Source organism: Excalfactoria chinensis, chromosome 4, assembly GCF_039878825.1.
Source record: "Excalfactoria chinensis isolate bCotChi1 chromosome 4, bCotChi1.hap2, whole genome shotgun sequence".
In the NCBI taxonomy this organism is placed as follows: domain Eukaryota; kingdom Metazoa; phylum Chordata; class Aves; order Galliformes; family Phasianidae; genus Excalfactoria; species Excalfactoria chinensis.
This window is the reverse complement of record NC_092828.1, coordinates 78,546,153-78,572,353: the sequence shown is the minus strand read 5'-3', so window position 1 is coordinate 78,572,353 and position 26,201 is coordinate 78,546,153. Positions and strand designations below refer to the sequence as shown.

The following is a 26,201-nucleotide window of genomic DNA, read 5'->3' as shown; positions in this document are numbered from 1 at the left end:
AGTAGGCCACACCACTTGGGTCCTACTTGCACCTTCCAGGGCCAATTTATCTTATGGATTCCTGGTTTTAGATTCTCAGGGGCAGGGAGCAGAAGATTATTGTCATTACCAACCTGCGGTTTTACCTCATTATCAGCACCTGTAATTTGAATCCTAAGAGGGGAGGCCCATATAGTGTGTAACATTTTCAGAGCACTGGGTCTGCCATCCCGAGGTCTTTCGTTCAAGTCCCGCAGGGTTTCGTATAATCTTTTTGTCCACCCCTGCAGGGACTGGGAGTCTGTCTTCAGGGCAGCCTTAAGAATACCATTGTAGCGTTCAATAAGGCCTGCCCCTGTTGGATTATATGGCAGATGGAATCGCCATTCAATGTTGTTCTCTTCTGCCCAGCGCTGTATCATCGCTCCAGTAAAGTGAGTCCCTTGGTCGCTCTCGATGACTTGAGGTGTCCCATATGCAGACATCAGTTTAGTGAGTGCCTTAATTGTATATGCTTGATTTGCCTTTGGTACGGGATAGGCTTGCAGCAGTCCACTTACAGTATCAACGCAGGTCAGGGCATATCTCGCCCCCTCAGACCGAGGGAGGGGCCCAGTGTAATCAACCTGCCATCTCTGAAGAGGACTATACCCTCTAGCAATGTGGGATGTTGTTTCAGGCAACGGTCTTGGTCTCATCTTCGAGCAAGCGTCACAGTCCTGACATGCTTGGACGATATCAGATAGCTGTACAGGCAGCCCCCATGCTTTAGCAGCTGCCCACATTATCTTTTGTCCAGCATGCCGTAGCTTCTGATGTAACCATCGGGCAATATTTTCGGATTGTGAATTCCCAATCCATCGAACTCGGGCCAGTGTGTCCGCTTCATCGTTTCCTGGTGACTGCAGGGGTTGATGACCAGAGACATGGTAGACACATACCGTCCTGTGTTTGACTGTATTCCAAATGTCTACCCACATGTCTTTCCCCCAGATCGGTCGGGCGTGGATAGTCCATTCCTGGGTAGCCCACTGCGTAATCCACAGAGTAAGCCCCCGGTACACGGCCCAACTATCCGTACAGATGTTCAGGATGCCATCACCAGGTTCTTTAGTTATAACCATCCACACGGCTCGTAATTCTGCCCATTGGCTGCTCTGACCATCCCCCTCATCAAACCAGATTGTCTCAGTAGAGGGATGGTATGCTATAGCTCGCCACTTGCTCGGGTTGCCTCTGCTGGACCCATCCGTATACCAGGCATCTTCAGGAATAGGATATCTTCCTTCCTGAACAGGGCTCTTCTCTGGTGGAGCGACCATTGGTTCTTTCGGCGTATCACTGCGATATGTCACTGGGCCTAGGATCTTCTGTAATTCCTCCTTAAGTGGAGACGAAGACAGGCTGCTTCTTTGACTTAGATAGGCGACCCATCGTGCTACCGTCTGTGCTTGGGCCACCCCTGTCTTAGGAAGGTGAGTTAGATCTCTTACCCACCCCTGGATCGGTAATGTAGTTTTAACTATAACCTCTGCTGTTTGCGTTATTGGCTCTACCGCTTGTAACGCTGAATAGGCAGCCAATAACTGTAAATAAATGCTGTATCTTTCTTCTGCTCCGTGCCAAACCTGAGACCAGAATCCAATGGGGGTTCGAACAGAACTCTGGCGTTGCCACAGGCCCCAGCCAAAACCATCCTGGGTAACATGAACGTCTAGTTCAGCTGGGAGGGTCGGATCAAATATACCCAATGCCTGGGCTTGTTTAACTGCCAGCTTTGCCTGTTGGAAAGCATCTTGTTCTACCTTCCCCCAGTTCCACGATTGACCCTTCTTGGTAAGCTTATACAATGGCCTCAACAACTGAGCTAAGTGAGGTATAAAGGAGCGCCAATACCCCAATATACCTAAGAACTCTTGTAGCTGTTTCGATGTTGTAGGGACTGGGAACGCTTGGACTTTATCCACTACTGCACTGGGTAGTACTTTGGTTTTTCCGGACCAAATTACTCCCAGGAATTTTACAGATAGCCCCGGACCTTGCACCTTCTGTGGGTTTATAGCCCACCCTCTCTTTTGCAGATAAGCTATCAATAAATCTGCTGCTTGTCTCACCGCCTCTAATGAATCGGATGTTAACAGGAGGTCATCAATATAATGATATAAATTTACATTATGTGGCTTCTGCCACTTAGCCAGATCACGCGCCACCAAATTATGACAAAAAGTAGGTGAATGCACGTACCCTTGCGGCAGAACCTGAAAAGTCCACTGCCTGCCTTCCCATGTGAATGCAAACTGGTCTTGTGATTCTTCACTAATTGGAATACTGAAGAATGCATTCGCTAAGTCTAGGACACAGTGATACGTTTTAATTTCTCTACTTAGTGTGTCCATTAGGGAGGCAATATTGGGTACGGCTGCATGAACGGGCGGCGTGACCTTATTTAATTCCCTGTAATCCTCTGTCATCCTCCATGTTCCATCCGATTTTCGCACTGGCCATATTGGGGAGTTGTACGGGCTATGTGCAGGCCTTATAATACCCACTTTTTCTAATTCCTGCACTGTTTTTGTTATTTCATCCTGCCCACCTGGGAGTCTGTACTGTTTTACATTAGTAATCCGACGTGGCTTGGGCAGACAAATAGGCTCATGTTTTGCATGGCCTCTCAATATTGTCTGAATTGCCCGGATACTAATGCATCTCTGCCGCAACCGGAACTCTCCCACTGTTGTGTGGAGAGCCAGACCCCACAAGATATCAATTCCCAATATGTACTCCGGAATTGGAGCAATAGATACCTTGTACTCCCGTGGTGGGAGGCGCCCGACCCCCAATTTTACCCAAGTTTGGGTGACTGGAACGGTCTGTCCCCCAAAGCCTCCAATCATTACTTTGTTCCCTCTGAATTTTGTTGGGTCTCCATATATTATAGATGTTTCCGCCCCAGTATCAACGAGGGCCATAACCTTCTGCACATTCTCTCGGGACCAATATATTGTCAATTCCACATAGGGCCTCCGGTCCCGTCTAGAGTCCCTAGGGTGACTGACGTCCCTCATCACGCCATAAACTGGGCCAGATTCAAGTCTTTTACCTCTGATGCCTCTGGTATTGTGACCCGAGGCACCTGAGGTGGCCTCTTTTTCCTATTTGGCACGACAAAGTCTTCTAGATTCCAAACTGTTGTTGGTCGTCGTTCTATAAGCCTTATCCCCGGTCTTTTGGGGCGGTTTTGAAATTTTTGTTCATCCTTCAGTTGTTTCCACAACTGAAGCAGAACGTGATTGGGCTGCCCATCAATTTTGGCAAATTGAACACCTGCTCGGAGTAGATCATTAAACATTTGTTTTCGGGACACCCTAATGGGTCCCGCCCGAGGGGTTCGTGGAGCCGATCTCCTGGCTCGGGCTATTGGAAAAACTTCAGAATCTTCAATTACTCTAATATTGCGCTTGGTTCTCAGGCGCTCAGTTTCTCCCAGGTCCGCTACCAATTGGGCAGCATGCTGGACTGCTGCCTCTGCGGCCACTAAAGGATTCAATATAGAAACCAATGTTCCATACATATGTGAGGGAGCCTGCTGTAAGATTAGGTCCCTCATTCCTGCAGAAAACTTCACCATGTCCGGACTAACAGATGCATCTTCATAGACAGCCTCTCGCATGCCTAGTTCCCGGATATAATTTTGTAGGTCTTCCATAGAAGACCACATTCCTGTATGTATTGGCATGTCTGTTTTATTTGACCATACCATACGGCAGGCAGCCATTATCCAATCTACGATTGAATGATTCTCTTCAGGGAACTGGGACCCTGAGTACAATCTCTGCCTCAGGGCAGGATGGACTGTTATTGTTGCTAGCTTAGATACCTCGGGGCCGCTAACTATTACACTTTCTGCTCCCGAGTCCCATAATCGTAGCAGCCAGGCTGGGACACTTTCCCTCGGTCTTTGCCTGAAGCGCTGTACTAGATCCATAAGTTCGGTGGGTGTGTATGGACGTGCTGTTACGTGTAAATAGGAGTCAGCAGGGGTCCATTGATCAGGAGGCACCCCTGCTGGTCGCTCCTGGACTTTTTTTGTTTTTTGAGTTACCATAGGACGGACTTCTAATAAGTCCGTCTTAAGTGGCTCTTCTAGGTCAGATTTAGTGACCTTAGTTTGATCCGATGTTTCAGGATCCCTATTATCATCCATTGTAATATATCTAATTTGGGGGGTGTTTGAAAAAAATGATGAATTTTTCCCCGTTAACAGATTAATTTCGCCCTCTAATTTTCCAATGCGGGCTTTTAATAATTGATTTTCATGTTCAATCTTATTTGATTTAATCTCTGCCTGATTTAAAGCATTCAATAAAGGCCAAGCAGCCATGGATGCAGCCATTTGCCTTTCCTTGGTTGTCAAAATATCTTTTTGCAACCCCTGAAAGTATTCAGTTAGATAGTAAGGGGACATATTGCCCGTTACCCGTAAGGGCCCCCATTGTTCGATAATCGTCGCTAATTGAAAATATGGGGATGCCTCAAACCCTGGTATTTGTCCAGGGAGGATTTTCCCTAAGGGGGTGATCTTCTCCCCCTTGAACCAGCTAAACACATTCCATAGGAAAGACATTTTTTTTTTTTTCGATATTTGCAGGCTCCTGCCTGGCTCGCCAAATGTATTGGTTTTAAATGTACAGATGGAAACAAAATGTACAGAAGGTATATAAGTGAATAAGTAAAGGAAAAACTCACCAATGGTGGTGCCTTGACTGAAGCAGCTGAGGCAGTCCTCCCTGGTGAGCGATCTCCAAGAGATACTGCTCCAGTGGGAGTCAGCCCTTAAATGAGGTCTCAGAGGGGATGGAGTCAAGCTCCACCCCTCCCGGGAGCACAGCTACATCACTCTCACCTGTGCTCCCACAGCTGACCCCATACTTGCCTCAGCTGATTAATCAGAGGTTCAGGCTGTGATTATCAATCTCCCATACATATGTGCTTTTGAACTTGCTTTTGCTTGCAGCTTGGATAAAAGCTACGACACCAAAAACAGGAATAGCAAAAGCTTTTCAAGTGAACACTTGACTATGTAAGTCAAGTTACCTGTGGAGCTGTACATGATTTCAAGTATGAATTCATGCTGGAGAAAACAGCCTCCAGAGGTTTAATGAACTCTGTACAAACAACAGGAAAGTTTTCCATCAAAGTCATAAATTTTATTACCATTACTTCTACAATCATGAAATAAGTGGCTGCTTAATGTAGCTGCATAAAATCATCTAAGTTGAAAACCAAGTGATTTTTACTGGGAATCTTAGAACTCTAGTGGGGCCAGAGAACATCCTAGAGAATACAACAGCAAACTGTCTGCAACAACATTACTGTGAGCTGGTAAAATCTACAGCTGCTCTAAAACAAGTGTGGCTAACATTCTATTACCACAGTGCTCTGCTGTAAGTTCTAACAGTCCAAAATGCAGGGACCAATACACTGGAGACTTCCAGTTTACTCTGAGACAATTCTTTTCTTAAGCCAATGTTATTACAGCACTTTTAATCAAGATAAACTTTTTTTTTTTCTTTTTTTTTTTTTTTTCCTCCCTCTGAAGTACCTTTTTGTCTACTCCCCAGCCCCAATTTTGTTAACTTTTAAAATTCACGGTATTTGTTATACTGAGCACACTCCTTTACCTTACCTTCTGCAGTATACTGGAGAAAGAAACAGCTGGTCACAGAAGCTTTAACACATGACATTTTAACCAGAAGTTATTCAGAAAAAAAAAAAAAAAAAAAAAGCAGCTCTCTGCAACAAGAGAGAGTGAGCTGTAGACTGTTGTTTGTTGAATTGGTTATTGTCTCATTAAATTTTTTAAGTGTTGTGTCAGGAAAGATTAGGTGCAGACTGACAGATTTGACTGGCTCAACAACTTTGCCACAATCGCGCAGAAAACATTAGCTCAGCTATTCAGGATATACACAAGCTAAAATAACAGATTAAATATCCTATAATTATAACTCCTCTGACAGGCACTTGCTGTCGTATGAATTTGATGTTATTAGAGTTCTTTAAGTATCCCATAAAACAAACATACCCTTGCCCAATGCTGAATAGAGAAATTAGGGAAGAAGGGAAAAAAATTATTCTGTGGCTTGGTCTATTTTCGTGTGTGTCAGGAATATCCTTATCAAATAAACTGAACAAAGTGAAATGTACTTCAAACCTTCTGTCAAAATCCGAGTCTATCCCAAAGACTTCCTCAGGTTTCAAAACATCCCTTTTTCCATCTTATAGGCTGTCATATCTCCCATTTATGAAATGGAAACATGGCAGTACCATTACTAAGGTAATCACACTGTGCTCCAGGACCACATTTACCTGTGAAATATTCAGCTTAAATTCTAGGCCAAAGAGTGGTGCCTTAGAAGTAAAGCGAACATTTGCATGAAATTTGAATGAGTCATACATAAACTATGACTTATGTATCTGCGAGTCTTTTTAGCTCTGAATTTTGACTTTATCTTAAAGGCAAAATTTCTGTTTTGTCTAAGTTTTGGCAGGACTTGATGGAAAAAAAGACATCTCCCCCAGTGTATTTGCTAAAATACGGGGACGGCTTGCGTTCCTCAGCCTCTCGTGTTGTCAGTGGTGTGAGGAAGCCAAAGGCTGATGCAGATAGACTCATGAATCCCCAGGGCCTTCTGGAGCTGACACGCTCCTCCTTCTCTATCCCTTCTCTATCCTGGCTGATTCAGATCTGTTCCTCACACTTTTTCGTCTCTCCCTTCCTCAAGCACATCTTCCCTGAGGTGCCCTGGATGTCTCAGCTGAGTCCGGCTGTGCACTGCACTGAAGCCAGCTGGAACTGGCCAGAACTGGCTGGAACCAGCTATATGCAGCATATAAGCCCTGCCTTACTTCGCCAAAGTTGTATCTACATGCACTCTCTATACACATTCAGATCTCTCTGCAAATAAGTGATTATGTGGTGAAACTATAGCAAAGCCTTATTCATAGCATCAAAATTGCTGTTTTCATACAGTGAGACCTGACCAGTCCTAAAACCTCCCTCAGCTGCCAGCTGAAGCCGCAATGGTAGTCATTGCATGCAAGATCGACTTCTGCATTCTACCATGTCTGAGGTGCGTGCTCCTCAGCCTGTGAGGAAACTCCTCACAGTCATGCTGATCTGTGTAAGTTTGCTGAATGTTTTCTTTAAGCTAGGGCTTATCTCTGACAGTGGCTTCATTTCTTTGAGAAGAAATGTGTTCTGTTAGCAAAGTTGGAGGAGTTTTAGGTATCGACTTAGCTATTGTCCCTCAGTGCTGCAGCTCCTTTTAAAAACAGTATGAGCAAAAGGGCTACTCCAAAGGTGCAAAGTGAGAAGACGGTTTTTGAGTTAGATGTCAGCCCTGAAGGCATATTTTGGAGAAAGGCTACTTGGGAATCTTATTTTTTATGAAATTATGGGAGCTGACAAGATTTTTGCTCCATTGTCAGCTAGGCCTTCTCAGTCAGGGAACTTTTTTATCCATTACACAATTAAACATGGATAAAACAGTCACATGAAGTACAGAAAATCTGAGAAGTCACGGCATTAGAGAAAGCAATCAGTAGAACACAATAGACTTTATTTTAAAGCATTTAATATTTTAAAATAATTATATCAAGTAATCCCTATATGCATTTGCACTTAGCTAGTATATTTTCCTTGAAGATCAGATTTATCAATCTCAGCTTTAGTGTTTCTAAAGTTGCCTTTGATTAGCTTCACACCAGTAAGGAAAACGTTGTACAGCCACAGCACCATGCCTTTATTTTAGGTTTTCCCCTCCTAATTTGTTGCACCTTAGCAAAAAAGTAACTGCAGACTATAATGCTGGTTGGGTTTTATGAGAACCATAAAGGTACCTTGCTTCTCTTTAAACAAAAGGTAGCAAAAGAGCCAGGAAATCTCCCACTGTTTTTGTAGGATAACAATGTGCAGTATAAATAGTATCTGTCAACTTTTAAAGGAGAAGTATTTAACTCTAAAATGTTATCCCCTATGGTAAAATATACACAGTGTTGTTAGGTGGAAGTGATGTGTTATGACTGGAATGTGGTCACAGTTATATAAATCATAGGTAACTTGATAGAATGGGAGCTTTTTTTTCTTTTTTTTTTTTTTTTTTTGTGTGTGTGTTGGTGTGTGTGTGACTATAGAGTGTGTTTTTAATTTAATATTGGTGTGCTGCTAGTAATTGATTATTATCCTTTTGGGTTTTGAAAGACATAATGGGGAGGAAGTGTATGTTCCATATCTAAGCTGTCTAAGCTGTATAAGTTTTTTTTGTGTGTGTGTGTCTGTTTTTTAAAAAAAAACAGAAACTATCATCATCCTATGATTTTGAATTTTCAAATTACTGCTATATTTCAGTTGTGAATGAACCATCTCGGGATTTGATTGGTAGCTGATTGTGCACATGAATTTCTGGATTAGATGAGAGCGGTCCCTTTGGCTTGATAGTTGAAGAGGAAGAAATTACATAAACAAGGTTTTGACCAGATTTTGTTTTTCTGCCTGGTTTGAGCTACAGGATGTGCAATAATGGTCCATAAAGCAAAGGTTTCGTGACTGAAGGCTCTTTTTAGTGCATGGTCAACCTTACAGCAGGTGTTAGCAAATTATAGCTAATGCTTCAGCTGAAATCAGTTTTGCAATCAGAAAATCAGTCAGCTGAGCGATGCTACTCACATATATTCAGTTCATCTGCATTCTGTATTTAAAGTCTCACTTTCTTTTGTTTTTAAAGATACTCTCTAAACAAAACTCATTTTAACAAAATGCAATTTCTTTTAATTGAACATAATAAATCTGTGTTTCTTAGAGGTGGAACAGCTTTTATGTAAGATATGTGTTACAGATTTCACAAAATGTGATTTGTTATTGCTTTTATAAGGAAAAAAAATAATCAACAGAAGAATACTTGGCTGATGAAGAATGGTGGCTCATTAAAGACAGGGTTTACAGTTTAATGTGCACAGGAAGTGGAAAGTAGTAGCTCTTCTCAGGTAACAATGGCAGTTGTGATGTAGTGTGTAGAACAGAGAAGATTGATCTCTATTTTCAGTGCTAGAAATAGATCAATTCTGTGCCAATTTTCTGTTGTCTAAACCTGTGTCAGATGAGCTGTAATATCGTATGTACAAAACTTGAAGTACTTCTTTGCTTTTATTGCTTTGCCTGACATAAAAAGTCTTTTTATGTTATTAATTCCAATGCAAAACAATAGGAAAAACCTATACTTACCACTTACAAAGAAGTTTTGCCACAGAAAGGAGTCAGTGCCAGAACTGCTGAAACATGATTATCTTATTAGTATTCCCAATTAGCTATGACCATTTTACAGCAGTCATAAAAGAGATACTAATCAGAAAATAAATAAATAAATAAATCAAATAAAAATCAATATGTTAATTAGAAAAAAGACAAAAACTAAAATAGTTCAACAATGGAGAAATCCTCTTGAAAATGCAGGAGATAGCTAATTATTTTCAGAGCTGAACAGGAAATCTAGTTTTCTGAAGCTGTCAGAGACCTGAGAAGTATAAAACAGGGGAAATGGGGGAAAGTGACAGAACTGTAATTTTTTGACAGTATTGTCTCTTTCTGAGAATTTTCAGGATTTTTCAAGAGTTTAATGCACATTAAGATTCTGAAATACAAAGCAAATCAGAAAGAGAAAAGGGAAAGTTGGCGGGTTGAGTTCTGTTAATGTGTGATGTAAAAAACAGTATTTGTTTTCAAAACAGTGTAGAAAGCTATTAATTCTGCTTAGTGTGCTAAAATTCTGGGTTCGTCACATCTTTTAAATGCGATGACCTTATTTTATTGCTTGTTTAGTGATTTTTTTTTTATTTTTTTTTGGGGGGGGGGGTTGGAGGGGGATGTTATTATTTATTTCTGTCTTCCTTTATTTATAATATATCAGATAAAACTAGACCGGTTGGACTAGTCTCCTCTTTATGTTAAAAAGCAAACAAACAAAACCTCCACAAGTAATTCTGTGAATAGTTCTATTAGGAAGATAAAGTCCTACGTAAGAAGAGGCTTGATAACTAGTATAATTTTAGTGGCGTATGCAGTATTCGTAGTGCATTGAGCTACTTTAAAAGGGCTTTGTAAATCTTTTTGTATGTTTTTCCTTCTGCCTGTCTGTTTGATGCAGGGACTTGCTTTTACAGGAAACTAAAATTATCTTTCCCTATCTTTGAACTTTCTTCTGCCTTTTCAACTTTCAGCTTTCTCTACTCCCTTGATCAATGTAGACTCTACAGCTCTTCCTGTTGCTTTCACTTGTTTTATTTATTTATTTTTGCAAAATGATTTATTCTGTTCACTGAAAGTCTTCAGCAGGGTTCAGTTTTGCATCTTATCTGGTTTAACTAGTTTCCATAAACTGCCAATTGAATTTTCTAGTGGAAAATGTTGTTTGGTTGTTTTTTTTAATCTTCAGTAGATCTATGTTTTTACTGGGGCCTCTAAGCTTGTGTCAATATTTAAATAATTCAATAAAAAATATCTTTGTTGCTTTCTATGTGAAGTTTTGGACTTTCTTTTTCTGTCAAAAATACAGCATATTATGTCAAAGAGTACTGCATAGTCTTCAGAGCCCGTGTGTGGCTTGTTTGTGTTTTGGTTGTTACGTTGTTGGGGCTTTTTTCTCTCTAATCATTAGAGCTTTTCTTCACAGGTGCAGACAGTTGTCTGTGCTCCAAACCAGCTGGATACAATTTAGTTCTTGTTCAAAAGTCATATGGCAGAGTTATTGGAAACATGAGCTGTAGCTGCTGCATCCAGTCTCTTTCTTGGTTTCGGTAAGCTAGATAAGTCTTTCACTTCTCTTTAGCCTTATTCTGGGTTATGAAGGGCTTCAATGGCTATTGAAAATGGACTCCTTAGGGACTAATACATGTGCAGTACAAATTGAGGACTATATGTATGGCTGAGCATCTTTTGGGGCCTGGCAAACTTCTAATAAGGATTTTAATGGTTATTCTCTTTAATCTTAGTAGTAGCATCTGGAAAATTATGTTTTCATTTTATTTCTGGATGAAACATTTTCTCAGAATTTTTATACATTTTAATTAAAAAATGGTTGAGTACAATATAAAAGCAATTTAAAAGGTTACACCTGTGTAGGAAGAGACGCTTTTTTTATTGCATCAAAAGAGTGTTTTCTTGCAAAGCTGGTTCAAAGATGTATGGAGTGATTATTTTTTGATTGTACATAGTTAATGTACATCATCATGGTCCAAAGACAGAATTGACAGAATTTTCTCCTTTTATTATTATTATTTTTTTTAATATGTATGTAATTAGCAGAGCTATGTTAAATATGATAATGGCAAATTTGTTGAGTATTTTTTCCTCATGAACTCTTACATGATATTACTGTGTATATTTAGAAAGATATCAAGGGTTTATATGGAGGAAAAAATAATTGCTTAAATACATTAAAATGTACATGAAGATTTAAGTCAGGTAACTTTGGCTTTGAAAACAATGTGTATGTTTCTCTTGTATATTTAAAACGCTACTGGTATAGGTCATTTCACAGAAATCTTTCTTATGGACTCTAAAGTTGTCCTTGTAAGTACTGCTTGAGAAACTAGTAATCATGGCTGTACAGGAATTAAGCTTCACTATGTGGAGGAGAAGGAAGTATAATAATACTGTTATGTAAATAGATACCTTCAGACATCTTAACAGGAATAAGTAACAGCGTGGAAGGAATTCTTTCACTGAATTGAAGGTTAAAAAAGAAAAATGCATCAGTAGATTTTACTTATTTATTTTTTTCTTTTTGAGATCTAGTTATGGTTATGTTTTCTTTCAGGTACTGTTGACGTACAAATCTAGATTTTGAGTAGAGCTAAGAGATAAATAAATTAGCTAGCAGATGGTCTGCACACATCTGTATTGTAGTCAAATAATGAAGACCACTTGCTAGTGTTATTTCAATAATGAGCAGAAAGAAGGGGGGGGGGGGAAGGCCTTGAAGCCTTTACTTGTGCAGCTGGGAGAGTCTACTCTAGCTACAATGACATTAGGGCAAGAAACACGTTGACTAGAATCCATGACGATGTAGCCCTTAGTAACTGCCACGTGCCCACTTCTTTGACACCTGCAATAAATATTGGACTAGCTCTTGTGAGCATTTGCAGATTTGTAAAATCAAGATATGAGGAATAAATTCTCCTCACTTAGTCAAAAACAAAAAACAATAAAAGAAGAAAAAAGCATCCTGATGAACTATACTTCATATTGTTGTCAATTTTTAAATTATCAGCTTTGAAAGTCAATGTTTATATGCATCTGAGCTTTTTTTAATTTTGAGGTGATTTTTCTATCTTGATCAATGAAATGAGTGTGAGTATATATGTTATCCACGTTTTCATGACTTTTAACATTAATTGCATTCAACAGCAATGCAACTCTGTTAGCATAAGTTAGTTCTTGCCATGTACACAGTGAGAAACCATAGTTAAATTCAGTGTTTCATAAATAGGCTGCATGGAATTTGTACTGGCAATAGCTTTAAAGCTTATTTCTAAAAGATGAGTAACTTCAGGTTAGATTTGAGTGTTGAAACTGACCTAAAACAAATGAACGTACAAGAAGAAATAACTAATGTCAATTTTGAAAAGGTTCATTTAACTTTTTATTGCTATTTTTTAAGAACAAATTAATTCGGGTAATCTTGTATATGTCATACGTATCCAAAATTATAGAAGAATAAATCAGTTTATAAGCACAGTCATTCTTTAAGTAGAAGAGATGCAAAATAAGAATAAAATAGATGAAAAAGTAAAGAACATAAAGTATGTCTTGTACATTTCATACAGAAATTAAACACTTTCCAATATGAGCACTATTTGTGAGATGTTGATCATCTATGATAATTAGTTTTTAATTTGAAATGATATCTCAAAAACTAGCCTTTAAAATTTCATTATTTATGTAGTGCAGGCTTGTGAAGTTTCTGGAAATTGCTGACATGTTAAAGCTGTAATTGTCACTTATTGAAGAAAGGTATCTAAATATCTGGTGAAGTTACTTACAGGTCTATAACTTCAGAGAGAACATTGAGTGATGGCTTTCTTTGAAAAAGAGACTTCTTTTAAGTCCTTAAAATTTTCTTCTAAAATCAAATCATATCCAACACAAAACTTCATTATGCAAGTAGAACATAAAATCACTTTAAAGGATCATTATCATTAGTATTAATGACGACTTGGCAAGAAAATTTACTGTGACCATCACGTAATTGGGTCAGTTTGAGCTGTGTTGCAGATCTGTTGATTTCTTCATCTGTTTCTGGCCACAAAAACAGAATAAACCTTGCCTGGTTATTTCTTGAATGAAATTTTATTGTTATTTTATGTCTGGTTTGGTGTTTACATGAATTACCAGATGCATGGGAACTGCTGAGTCACGGCGTGAACCACTGATTGAACACCTGAGGCAAGCACTGAGTCAGCCATGGGAGCACATGTGAAGGCAATTCAGTACAGCTGTGTGACTGGAAATGGTGGAGCCTGGCTGCGCCTCTCCTAGACCTTATTTAAGGGCTGACTGCCACTGGGGAAGGATCTCTTTCTGGACATCACTCCCTTTGGAGTTTTTCCTGTGAGCTCAGGACACAGGTAAGCGTTTCATTTATTTTCAATTATCCCTTTCTACTGTGATAATCTTTCTAGTAATACAATCTATAAAACATCAGCTGAACCTCAGCACTCTGTGTATTTGTTCATTGTACGCCATTAATAACGGTGATGTGATAAAAACAGAATATTTTAATAGTGGTTTCAATTATTATTATTATCATTATTTTTTGTATGAGCATTTCATCTCGCTTATGCTAAACAAGCAAAAAGCAAGAGGAAAAGTCAAAGCTACTGGTTATTCTGTGGAGTTTCATGCTGCAACCTTATTTATAAGAAAGGTTGCTTAGTTCTGAGTACTTTGGACGTCTGCACGTGGGGTGGACAGGCTGGTGGTGTAAGTTTTGGTTCAGTTCTGAGTTGGAAGCCCCTGTGCAAATTTGCTGGTTATTAGGTGTAAATGAGGATTTTTAATTGGATGAATTCTCTGACAAACTTGCTGTGGTTTTTTGGTTGTTGTGTTGTGTTTTGTTTTTTTCCCAGTTTCTGGATCTCACAAAAGCCCAAACTTTGGGTAGCGTATGCTTAAGAACCTGCAGCCTGCCTTTGGAATAAGGAGCCTCACAAAAGCATAAGTGGCCACAATGTTTTTAGCTATGCAGCACTGCATGACATGTGAAACTAATAGCTTTTATTTAAAAAGCAAAGCATAAATTGAATTCTCTTCAAACAGTTACCAAAATCATAATCTTTTACTTAGTGAAATGACCAGTTAATGTTTTAAGCTATTCACCTCTGTTACTGAAAATGGTTAAAGCTAGGTAACGTTAATGAGGATTGTTCTTATTGATTAGAAAAGGAAACTAGAACTATATCTAGGTTTATAATGCAACTTGCTTCATATATTGCCACGTATAAATTCATATATTGCCATGTATAAATGTTGGCATGGTTGGTAAATATGTATGTGTGTATATAAAATTAGTGGGTTTTCTTATTTCTTCTTTTATTAAGCATAAACTTACCTTTGTTGTAATGTCAGTGAAATCTGAACATACTTAAAATTACTAAAAATAAAAAAAAGTCATTTAAGATGTTTGATTCATTCTCTGGAATTTACCTCACCTGGATCTCTTCAACAATCTCTAGCTTATCATATGCAGTATCTTATATGTCATGTGTTTGTTTTCCACCTGAAACCTGAACCTGCTAGTTTCTCTGCTTGCTCTGGCTTCTCATGTAAGGAAGAATGACTAATAGCTTTCTTTGTACTTTCTTGCACACAACCTAACAAGCTTTAGACATTTGAAGGTGTTTTAATAAGAAGAATAGAAGAGAATTAGATTATTGATGCTATTTAGAAGGCAATATTCTAGTTACTAGGCTGCTTTTATCACCTAAGAACTGTCACTTCAAGCCTGTACCAGAATTCATGTGATGTTTAAACCTCCAGCTCTGGGGATACCTTTTAGCCACAAACTGACAGAATTGCCAGAAGTGGCTTTGTGGTTCTTTTTCATTTTTCTTTATGGTTGTACTCTGGTCATGTGTATCCCCTAAACTCCTGATCTTGCTGACTGTTCCTGTGATGATGTATGGTTGCAACATGTCATTGGTGTGCTGTGAGAACCTATTATACTGATATACACCATCAGAAACCCCTCTCTCTCAAGGCAGGTTACTATTATATATCATTAAAATGATGGCTGGTAAGAATGGGCATCCCAGAGAGGGAATCTCAAAATTTTATATGGGGAAAAAATTCTAGTTTATAGATGAGTTGAAAAAATATTGGGTACAATAGGCAGGAGTCATAATGTAAATAAAATTAAATCTTATTTGTAATATAAATTTTGTCTCTAAAAAAATGTTTTTAGATCGTAAAAATACTCATGCACTGCAGAAGACATTTATAACGTACATTTTTATGCATAAGACCTACTGTGCTCTGCTATAAGTCATTGTGTTTTGACAAGTATGGCCAGTGTGTGCAGAACTAAGTGTGTAAGAAGCATTTTGAACTTAAAGGGGACTGCAGAAGTTTTGAGAGTCTAAATGATAAATTCAGAATTCATAATATGGAACTGTTTACAATGCCATATTAGAGCTGTATTACTTTCCTAGTGTGTCAGAAGTGATCATCTCAGTGATGACATATTTGAGAAGATGAGTACCAAGAGGAAGCTGTGGCTTCTGTTCATAAGAGTTTCCAAGCATATGGAAACTGTAAGATACTGCAAATGCTACAGACTTGCTCAACTCCCTTTGATGGTGCCAGGAACCAACTGATTATATCCAGGAATAGAGTTTGACTCAAAGTGTTTGCTGTAACCTTGTTATCATTTTGGTCAACGCATCTTGTTAGTGGGAATGTTATATTTTCTTACCCATTAGCACTTCTTTCTAATGTGAATACATTTTCTACTTCGTAACATAAAAAGATATTTGTCCTCAAAAATAATAACGAACTAGGACTGTAAGTATTTGAGTGAGAGTAGGGAATTAAATGTTTCATCTCTTTCCACCCCAGCAATGACACGCTGCAGTGAATTAAGTTGCTGAAACTTGCAGAGACAATAAAAACATCTTATCCACAATTGTAACAGAAAAATTGAGTTACAGACCACATGGTTTAAAAAAACACAAAACAAAGACAACAAATAGCAAAAAAACCAACAACAACAAAAACAACTAAGACTGTAACTCCATAACATTAGAAACAATCCTCGTAGGTATATATTTACTGAAAAATGAAGCTTTATCACTTTCCTATTACCTCTATTAAAATTAGATACTGGTGTATTTTCTGCTTCCCATGATTCTAAAGTGCATAATGCAGACATTGCTTCTGTGCTTGTTTTTGCAATGATGTTTTCAGCATTTCTCATCTAAAACCAAAATAATCTTTGTAATCCAAAACTAAACATTCACGTGTGCATACACAGTCTTGATTAAAATATATTATATATATATACATATATATAGGTGGAATAGCTTCAATTCTTCTGTTGATTTGCTTTATATTTCTTGTTTTAGCTTTTCTTAAATTCAGAATTTTCTACCTTTCGAAAATATCTCCAAACTTAAAGCAAGCAAAATATCTAAATCTTGATATATATTTTTGTTAATTATTATTAGTTTTAATTTTGTTTTTTGTTTTGGAGGGGTCGTTTTTGACTTATAGATCAGATATTAAGATTAAGAGGGAAAAAATCTGCCAGTGTAAAGGAACATGAGGAAGAAACATTGTTAGAAATTGAATATGAAAACACTGTTTGTTTGTTTTTAATAAAGTTCTGAATTACTGAATATTCCATATTCTGGAAAGTACTGTGTGCAGAGTATATCTAGAAAATGCGGTATATTTTTAATTCTGACTCTGAAACTGTAGATTATTGGAGAGAAAATATACAAGAAAATAGCATATTCTAGGTTCCAAAAGAGGCTTACTCAGTGATAGCGTATTTTTGTAATACGTTATGTCAACCCAATTTGTTGAAAGGACAGAGTGATTATGACCTGTCTTGTTTCCCCTTTAAGTTTAAATTATTGCCAGAAGTATCACAAAAAGAAATGAGAGGTGGACTGTGGCATTACTCGTGTCCCAGCTCAGTTGTCTTGGTAGTATTGTGTCTGTAAGGGGCATGCTGATCTTTGAATTTCCCCGTGTGTCTACATATGGGGAGCAATAGCTGTACTGGAATGTATGTACTGACTACTGCTGTTTTTATTGATGGTTTTATTCTTCAAGTTTAATTAATATATTGCACGTTGAGCTAACCTGGTTATATACGTGAATCTCAGATTTTAATAAACATCAGCAGTCTTCAGCCAAGTTGCATTTAATACGTGCAAGAGTCCCAAATGTTTTTCTGCCTTTGAACTGATTCTCACACATTATCCTTTCATTGACATCTTAATGAAATCAGATGCAAGTTAGCATCTGATATTAGCAATTATTGTAACGTTATTAGAATGAGATAAACTACGAAGTAAATTAAACTCCTTCCTTCTAGTGTATTGATCTTCTGAACCCATGTGGTATCTTTTTGTGCAGAGGATACTGTAAGCATGTAGATTCTTTCTAATTCTGGGTGCCTATTTTCTATAAATGCAGTTTCTCTTCAGTTTTCTGAGCTTTCTGTTTCTAGCTATCTAAGACCTGTCTTTCAGTATAAGTAATAAAATAAGAAATCCGCTACTTGTATTTTAGGCTCTTCAATTCAGTCTTTTCTTTTGAAATAAATTTATTTTCATTATGCTTCTTCTATGTGATGTGCTGAGCAAGTTGCCCCTGAAGATAGTGTCTCCTGATCTACTGTATAATTCATGAGATAATCAGCATTATCTGAATGTTTTTATTGTTATAAACTGAGAATAAACATGGGAAAGCTCAGGCAAATGGAAAACCAATGATATCAGACAAAGACATACCTTTTGCATCAGTTTAACTCCTAGATTAACTGAAGTACATTCCAAGCAAGCTTGAAACCTTCTGAAGCTGTATTTTGTCCTCTGATAATTTTGGAGCCTTTGGTTAGTTCATTGTTGTTGCTATTATTTATTTATTTATTAAGAGATTACTCTGTGATCTCTTTTGGTCAGCTTGTTTAGTTCATTGCAATCTTCTGATGAAAAAATGTTTTACAGTGGCTTAAATTTGCCTCTCCCCTGTGTTTAATTACATAGCTATTTCTGACTTGCATTGCTTTATAATAATAAGTAGTGTTTTGCATTTAATTCTAGATAAATGCTCAGCCTTTGATCACCTGAAACTGTTGCAAAAAGTAATGTTTTTGTGGCAGTCAGCTTTTAATTCTATTTCTTTCTGCTGCTAACAATTTTGTAGTCCTGGCTCACTTCAAGGTTTGCACACTTCTAATCATTTCCTGCCCAGTATTGATTTCAATATTGTAATTTCCCTTCCTGTCCTTATGTTCCATGTTTTCCCTCTGTATGCAAATAAAATTGAACTAATTTGTTAGTTTATCACACATTGAGCAATATAATATATTTCTTGGTCTTTAGTACTCACGATAGCATGTTGCCATTTTCCCAAGCCTATGTTGACTTGATCTTTACAAGAACTTATTTTTTTCCATTTTACCCTTGTTTAAGACAACTGAATTACTGAATTATTTTAATGGAATATATTTCTCCCTCCCCACCTCCCCATCCCCCTTCTCTGAGACTTTTCAGTATATCTTGTTTTCCCATCTGGATTATTCTGAAAACCTTATGTTTAAATGTAGAGTGAAATACTAGCTCTGAACTTACAGTTTCATTCCAATGATTATAGTGTATAATCTCAATACTCAATACCTTATTTAGACTATGTCCAGATTTGCTCTTTCTGACTTAGTGATATATTTTTCTCTCCTGTATTCCATGGTAACTGTAGCAGTAATATTCTTAACAAAATTGATTTGCATTATTCTTGAAAGGATTATTTCATAAAGAATAACATTATAGCTCTTACTAAGATGCAATATTATCTACGCCGTTTTCATTCCATTTACTGATTGTTTTATCTGATAAAATTATTACTTTACTAGCAGAGCCTCATCCCATGACCTAGGAAGATACGTGTTCTAGAATAAATGAAAAGCAGAATTAGGAGTTAAACAATACAGCAAACTTTGCAGATTAGTGTGCTATTTACAAGTGCTTGACAACAAGATAACATTGTATGTGAGATGAAACACCAGATAAGTCAAACTCATCACCATTCCTATCAAATGCATTTTGAGTATCTTTAAAATGTAGACCAAACAATTATGTCTAAGATTATAAGAAAAAAGAAAAGGATATCATTTTCAATTTCCAAACAAAAAGAAAAAAAAAAAAAACACAAAAAAAACCCCTAAAAAGTTAAGAGTGACAGTTGTTTCAACTTGTTTCCTCTTAGTAAGGCCTATGAAGTAAGAAAATAAATGATAAATCAGTAAATTTCTTTTGAGAGTATGCTTTCTGTGTATGATCTCAGGGTAAACTGTTGTTGTGAAATGACAATATAGGTTAGGCACTACTGTAACCCAGTTACATAACATGATCATTACTGATCCTTTGTATTTAATAGCATTTAATTTGCTAATTGGTTAGATTATGGCCTTGTTTTCTCTCAGGATTTATGCACAGTTTTAGATAGTGGAGGGAGAATGACACTTCAAAGGTAAACCTTGAACAGGTGAGCATAAAATTTGTTGCTTAGTCTTAATGTGTTAGTATTAAGAACTATATATAATCTCAAGTGTACTTAAGAATATTAAGTATAATCTTGAAAGTTCTTAATATCACAGAAAGTCAAACAATAGATATGAAAAGGGAGTCTTTTTCAGTACTTTGTGCAAGTCTCAACGGTCATGAAATCATAGGCTCATAGTGTGGCCTGGGTTGAGAAGAACCACAATGATCATCCAGTTTCAGCCTCCCTGCTACTTGCAGGGTCACTGACCACCAGACCAGGCTGTCCAAAGCCACATCCAGCCTGGCCTTGAATGCCTTCAGGGATGGGGCATCCACAGCCTCCTTGGGCAACCTGTTCCAGTGCATCACCACCGTCTGTGTGGAAAACTTCCTCCCAGTATCCAACCTAAATTTCCTCTGTCTTTAAAACCATTCCCCCCTGTCCTATCACTATTCATAACACGTGAAACATAATATCATATCATAATATCATAAACAGGAGAGAGAATGGCTATTTATATACTCTTTTCAAATATTGGAAGGCCACAATGAGGTCACCTGGGAGTCTTCTCTTTTCCAAGATAAGCAAGCCTGGTCCTCTCAACCTTTTTTCATGGGAGAGGCACTCCGGCCCTCTGATCATCTTAGTGGCCTTCTGTTCCAAGAACTCCATGTCCTTCTTGTCCTGGCAATACTGTACTGTAAGTACTTATGAGAGATAAAAGAATGCTTTCAGTATTGTTGTCTCATCTTTTACTGCATACACAGAGTTGCATCTGTCTTCTTTAATAAAACAGTGTATTGCTTTTGAAATATAATGGTAGTGGCAAAGATTTTTTTTTTTTTTTTTTAAACAGTATTTAAAACAGGAATAGGAGACAAGAAGTGTTAGGTTTCTCTTATTGATATTTATATAGAATGTACTTGCATTCTACTTGAGTAGTGCATGTGCAAGTCTATGACTTGCATACTTTATGTTAGGGACTTGACCCTGTGTCTTCCCAAGGTGGTTTCACAAACACTCACTTATGATTTACTTTAGGGTAAGCAGTTATTCATCCTAATATCTTCTACTGCTAAAGTTGCTTTGTTTGTCATAAATGATTAAACACATTTAAAAAAAAAAACAAAAACAAACAAACAAACAAAAAAAAACTCTGACAAGGTACTAAAGGACTGTTTAGGTCATTTAGAATGTGCAAACTTGTGTTCACAGCTCTGATTCTTGAGTGCATTTGACACACATGGAAATAGGCACAGAAAGCATAATGAAACCAGTTATGTTATTTGTCACTTTGCTGCTCCCAGACTTGAAATGCAAGTGTTTCTGTGTACTTATGGTGTTGTTTTTTTTTGTTTGTTTGTTTTTTTGTTTTGTTTGTTTGTTTTTGGTGTTTTTTTTTTAATTATTCTGTGTTAAACATCTTCATAGAATTTCGCAGCACCTATTCAGTAATAAAGAGCATGTGGTCCATGTGCTTAATAGGCCCATGAGTGTTCCAAAAAGCATGAAACTGCAATAGCTGAACAGCTGGCACTCATCAAAGGGTTCCTGTACCTTAAGCATCAGTTTAGGTTTATTTTTATCATTTTATGTGTTGCTTGCCATCTGGATTAGAAATGATATTAAATACTTTGATGTAGTCTCAAATCTTTTAACATTTTCTACTCATGTACCATGACCTATTAATGCTACTTTTTCTGGTAAATGTTACCCATGCATTCTGATGATCACATTAACTTTATTTGCCTATCACAAGTAAAGTAAGTATTTGTCCTTTGGTCTGCTGATTTTTATGTTGTTTCTCATTTTAAATTTTGGACTCCTGTCAATATTAAGGAAAGGTAACACTTTCAGAAAAATGTGTCCATGTCTGTTAGTTGCTTCTTCAGTGTATGCTTTTGTTTTGTCTATGATGTTAAATCTTAATATTCCCTTAAGCTTAATGATATCCATAGACTGTCATGGAATATACTTGATGGAGAAGATCTTCATAGAGTCATAGAATTGTTTGATTTGGAAAGAACCTTTAAAGACTACCTAGTCAAATTCCTCTGTAATAAACAGAGACATCTACAGCATGATTAGGTTGTTCAAGAGTCAGTCCAGATTGACCTTAAACGTCTTAAGGGATGGGGCATCCACCACATCTCTGGGAAACCTGTTCCAGTGCTTTGCTATCCTTATTGTAAAACCCTTTGTCCTTATCTCTGGTCTAAATCTCACCTCTTTTAGTATGAAACCATGTTTCCCTGTCATATCAGAGCAGACCCTAATAAAGATTATGTTCTCTTTCTTTCTTGTAGTCCCCCTTCAGATACTGAAAGGCTGCTCTCAGTTCTCCCCTGAGCCTTCCCTTCTCCAGGATGAACAGCCCCAGCTCTCAGCCTGTCTTCATAGGAGAGGTGTTCCATCCCTTGGATCACTTTTGTGGCCATCCTCTGGATGTTTTCCAACAGGTCCGTGTTTACTGTTCTGAGGGTTCCACATCTGGGCACAACAGTCTAGGTGAGGTATCAAAGTGCAGAGCAGAGGGGTATGATCACTTCCCTAGCCCTGCTGGCCACACTTCTGTTGATGCAACTCGGGATAGGGTTGGCTTTCTGGGCCGTGAGAGCGCATTGCTGGCTCATGTCCAGCTTGCCATCCACCAGTACCCCCAAGTCTTTTTTGGCGGGACTGTGCTGAAAGTTGTACTCAGATTTCAGTCAGAGAAGACAAACAATATGTCTAGAATTTCTTGTTAAAGATTTCTTTGTTTTTAGGATGTCATCAAAACTTCTGTGTGACTGTTTTTTATTCTTTATTTTTATCCTTCACCTACAACATGCACTATCTAGGGATTCAGCATAAGAAATATTTATATATGAGTTTCTCAAGAAGTTTCTTGAAATATTCCCTAAATAGGAATTTGAAATAGGATTTTTCTTCTTGCTTTTTAGGAATCTCCTCTGTATTTCTGTCTAACGTTTTCATGAATCCCTGTTGTGCAGTCTATGATCAGAGCTTCAGAAAGATGAGTCTCTAAGTTTTTGGCTTTGGGAGGGGGTGGGGGTGGGGGGAGGGCTTGTCATAGCCTATTTTAAATGTAATAAAATTTACTTCTTAAATCTACTGGATGTAAACACTTGTTATCTCTTCCTGAATTTTTTATACCATACGTCTATTTTGTTTTTTCTATGTTACAAGCTTTTTGGAATGAAGACTATTTTCTGCTTGGTGTACAGTTGAATAGAGTGGCCTATCTTGTCTCTTAGTCATGATCACGGAGGTAGTGTCTATAAAGCAGAGATGAAGGGCAGAAGTATAGAAGTGAAATGGGGGAAAGCAGGGAATGTGTTATTTGAACAAGTAGTTTCCTACATACTTGTACTGAAAAAGGCTTTGAGTTTGGTGAGAAGGCACGGAAAACACAGTCAGTGATGAAACTTCTAAAATGGGAAGAGAATTGGCAAGCAACTTCCCTTCAAGTGTCCATTGGCAATCAATTTAGGATAATGTATGTGTATTAGTATAAGCAGTATAATATATTTTAAGCTGTTATAACAGTTTAGTATATTAATATTTCCATGCTGTAGTTAAAGCAAGGTTAAAGCTGCTCAACACTAGGCTATTCATATTGTTATCTTGGTGAAACGTGACCCTGAAGTAGCTTCACATTAGGATTCAGTTGAGGTCTGACAGTGGAATACTGACATTATCAATAAAGTGCAGTTTGAGCCTTTTTGAAGTACTTTCACAGAAACGTGCTCGAGTTTATTAATAAATACTTGCTGCTTTTATTGATCAATCATGCAGATCACACTACCATTGTGATTTTCTTTAGTTGTTAATATTAAGATACCTGCATCCAAGCACTGCATAATGAAATGACTCTTCAGAGTCAGAAATTTGTACAGAAGAATTACTAGTGTGAAGGATCAAGAACACAGACAGAACTAAATGCAGCTACAAGGAATAGCACACGGATACTGAAAACCTGAGGCTCAGTCTGTTTGAGAGATGGAAAAAAAACAAGGGCAAGAGTTGTTGCAGGAAAAATGCTTATTTTGTTCTGTGCTGTATTTCAGATTATAACATTAATACAGAGAGTAAAATACATTGTTTTAAGATCAAATATGTATGTATGGTCAAGGAAAGAAGAGAAATATTATTATATTATAATTTATGTGCTTGGTATTTATGCAGGAGCTGAACCGATAATCTGGGAGAATGGATCCTTTGAATATCTGTGTAGGTGGTGAGGTGGGAGGAGTGATAAAAAATTCTTAGCGCAGCTAAGCCATATGCTTAGCACTTGAAGTTAGAGCTAAACTACTTAGTTTGTACCGGTATGCTAGGAGCATATCATGGTGCAATAGGCTTCCAAGTAGTCTGAATGTAGCTAGCCAGAAGTTGCTTTTCTGACCTATGCTACTGTAACTGTTCAAGTCGTGGTTTTATTTGGTTGCAAAGTAAATGTTTTCTTTGCAGCAGAATAATCTTGGAATCTTGTTCTTTGAGACCTGTGTGCTGCTGACTGTTGGCTTTCAGTTTCCAGATTGCCTGAGGGCCATGACTGCCTTTTGGTGCCCCAGCACATATCTTCTGTTTTGAAATCAGTGTAGCTCTCTTAATGGTAGATATAACAGGGAAATTGTGATATGTTCGATGATGATAAAGAAACTAAGAGAGTCATTCGTTAGCTTGAGTATCTTGCACACTGTGCATTTTTTCTCACCAACCTTGTTCAAAGATTGATATTGAGGAGACTGAGCATTGTGTTATTCTTGTTTGTCTTATATTTAACACAACAAGTGACATTGTTACTGAAAATAAAATAAGTAAAAGGCCACTATCAAGAATCACAGATTGCATGTCCCTGAAATATACTCAAAGATCAAACTTCCCTAAAAATTTTTCATTTATCACTACAACTAAGGGACTGATGACTGAGGGACTGTGAACAGGGAAAGCTGCTGGTAGTAACTTGAAATGAAAAGGATAACTTGAAACTGAGGTGTTACACCACTGTTTTTGCAGCTATTGTACAAGCAAGTAAGTTTTAGAATAGAATTTAAATTTGATTTTACATTTTGAATGTTTCATATACATTTACAATAGATATGGATTCATTCTTAAATTTATAACAAGAGATCTCAGATAAAGCCTTGCAGGAAAATGTTGGGAGGGACTTCTGAGCAATGTCTGGCCCAATCCACTGCTCAGATTAAGTCCAAGGTAGTTTGGATTGCTTGGTGTCATGTCAGGTTTTGATGCAGCCAAGGAGGAAGAAGTGTGAAAATGCTCATCTCACTTTAAAAATGTATGAAAATCTGTATAGCTGATGCAAGAGTAGGCTGGCAGTGTTGTGTATTTTACCTCTGGAATTACATTTTGGCCTGAAGTACAAAGCAGGGATTAACCTCTCCTGAAGGAGCAGACAGTGTTTACACCTACTGACTGCGCTTGGCTCCTTTGAGCAGTGTGTTGTAATGTAACAAACTCTTAGAATTTCTAGAGCAATATGTAACACATCTTTAGGCATAGGGTCTGTTGAACAGTAGAAAATTTTCTTTGAATGTATTCTGCTGAAATTCTTGCTTTGGCTATATTAAGATAGGAGATGAGAAGAATGTTAACTCTTGAATTTGCACAGATTTACTCAAGCATATGATGAATTTTTATCTTATAATACTCTAATTTTACAGACACCACATTTACCAGCTTTGCAAATTTAGACGACAACAAGACAGTTTTCATGGTCAGTGAGTCCATAACAATGTCCAGAAAAAATCCAGTCAAGGTGCAAATGAGGATTCACTTGTGTTCATAGGAGCTGACAAACAAAGCATGTAGTGATTCTCAGATTCACTAAATGCATTGAGGCAAACTAAAAAAAAAAAATTGATTTGAAAAAAGAAGTGTGGCCTCTGATCAAAGAATCCTTCTGATAGAACAGAGCCAGCAATTTTTCATCTTGTGTCAATGCTTTGATCTACAGTAAGTACATGCAGAAGAGAATTTGATGACACATCACAAGTGCATCTGCCTGGTATCTTGAACTACAGGACTGTGTTGCAGAGATCTGTCAGTTTCTGCTCTGATGCTCTGGCATTTTGGATGCTTTTTTGAAATAACATGATGTTGGACATCATAACTCCCTCTATGATGAATAATATAGTCATACACCAACTGCACAGCAAGCATTGTTTTGTGTTCTATTAGCCTCTGGACTGATGATTCCAGGTAGTTTAAATTCCTTTCACAAAGAGATTGTGTGTGATGACCTGAGCTTTATTTTTTGTGTGTTCTAATTATCTTGATGACACATATTCCTTGAATAACTATTTGAGAGTTGGAGCAGTCAGATAAGGTCAGCACTGTACATACACATACATGCAGATATTCCCTGAGG

General features: G+C 37.6%; 1 long non-coding RNA gene across 1 annotated transcript; it reads left to right on the top strand.

Annotated features, from left to right (window-relative positions):
- Positions 1–10,728: 10,728 nt before the first annotated feature.
- Positions 10,729–22,839, top strand: LOC140250904 (uncharacterized). The gene is made up of 4 exons (XR_011903325.1): positions 10,729–10,827; positions 13,427–13,659; positions 22,111–22,263; positions 22,747–22,839. It is a non-coding gene; the product is annotated as an uncharacterized lncRNA (long non-coding RNA).
- Positions 22,840–26,201: the final 3,362 nt, after the last annotated feature.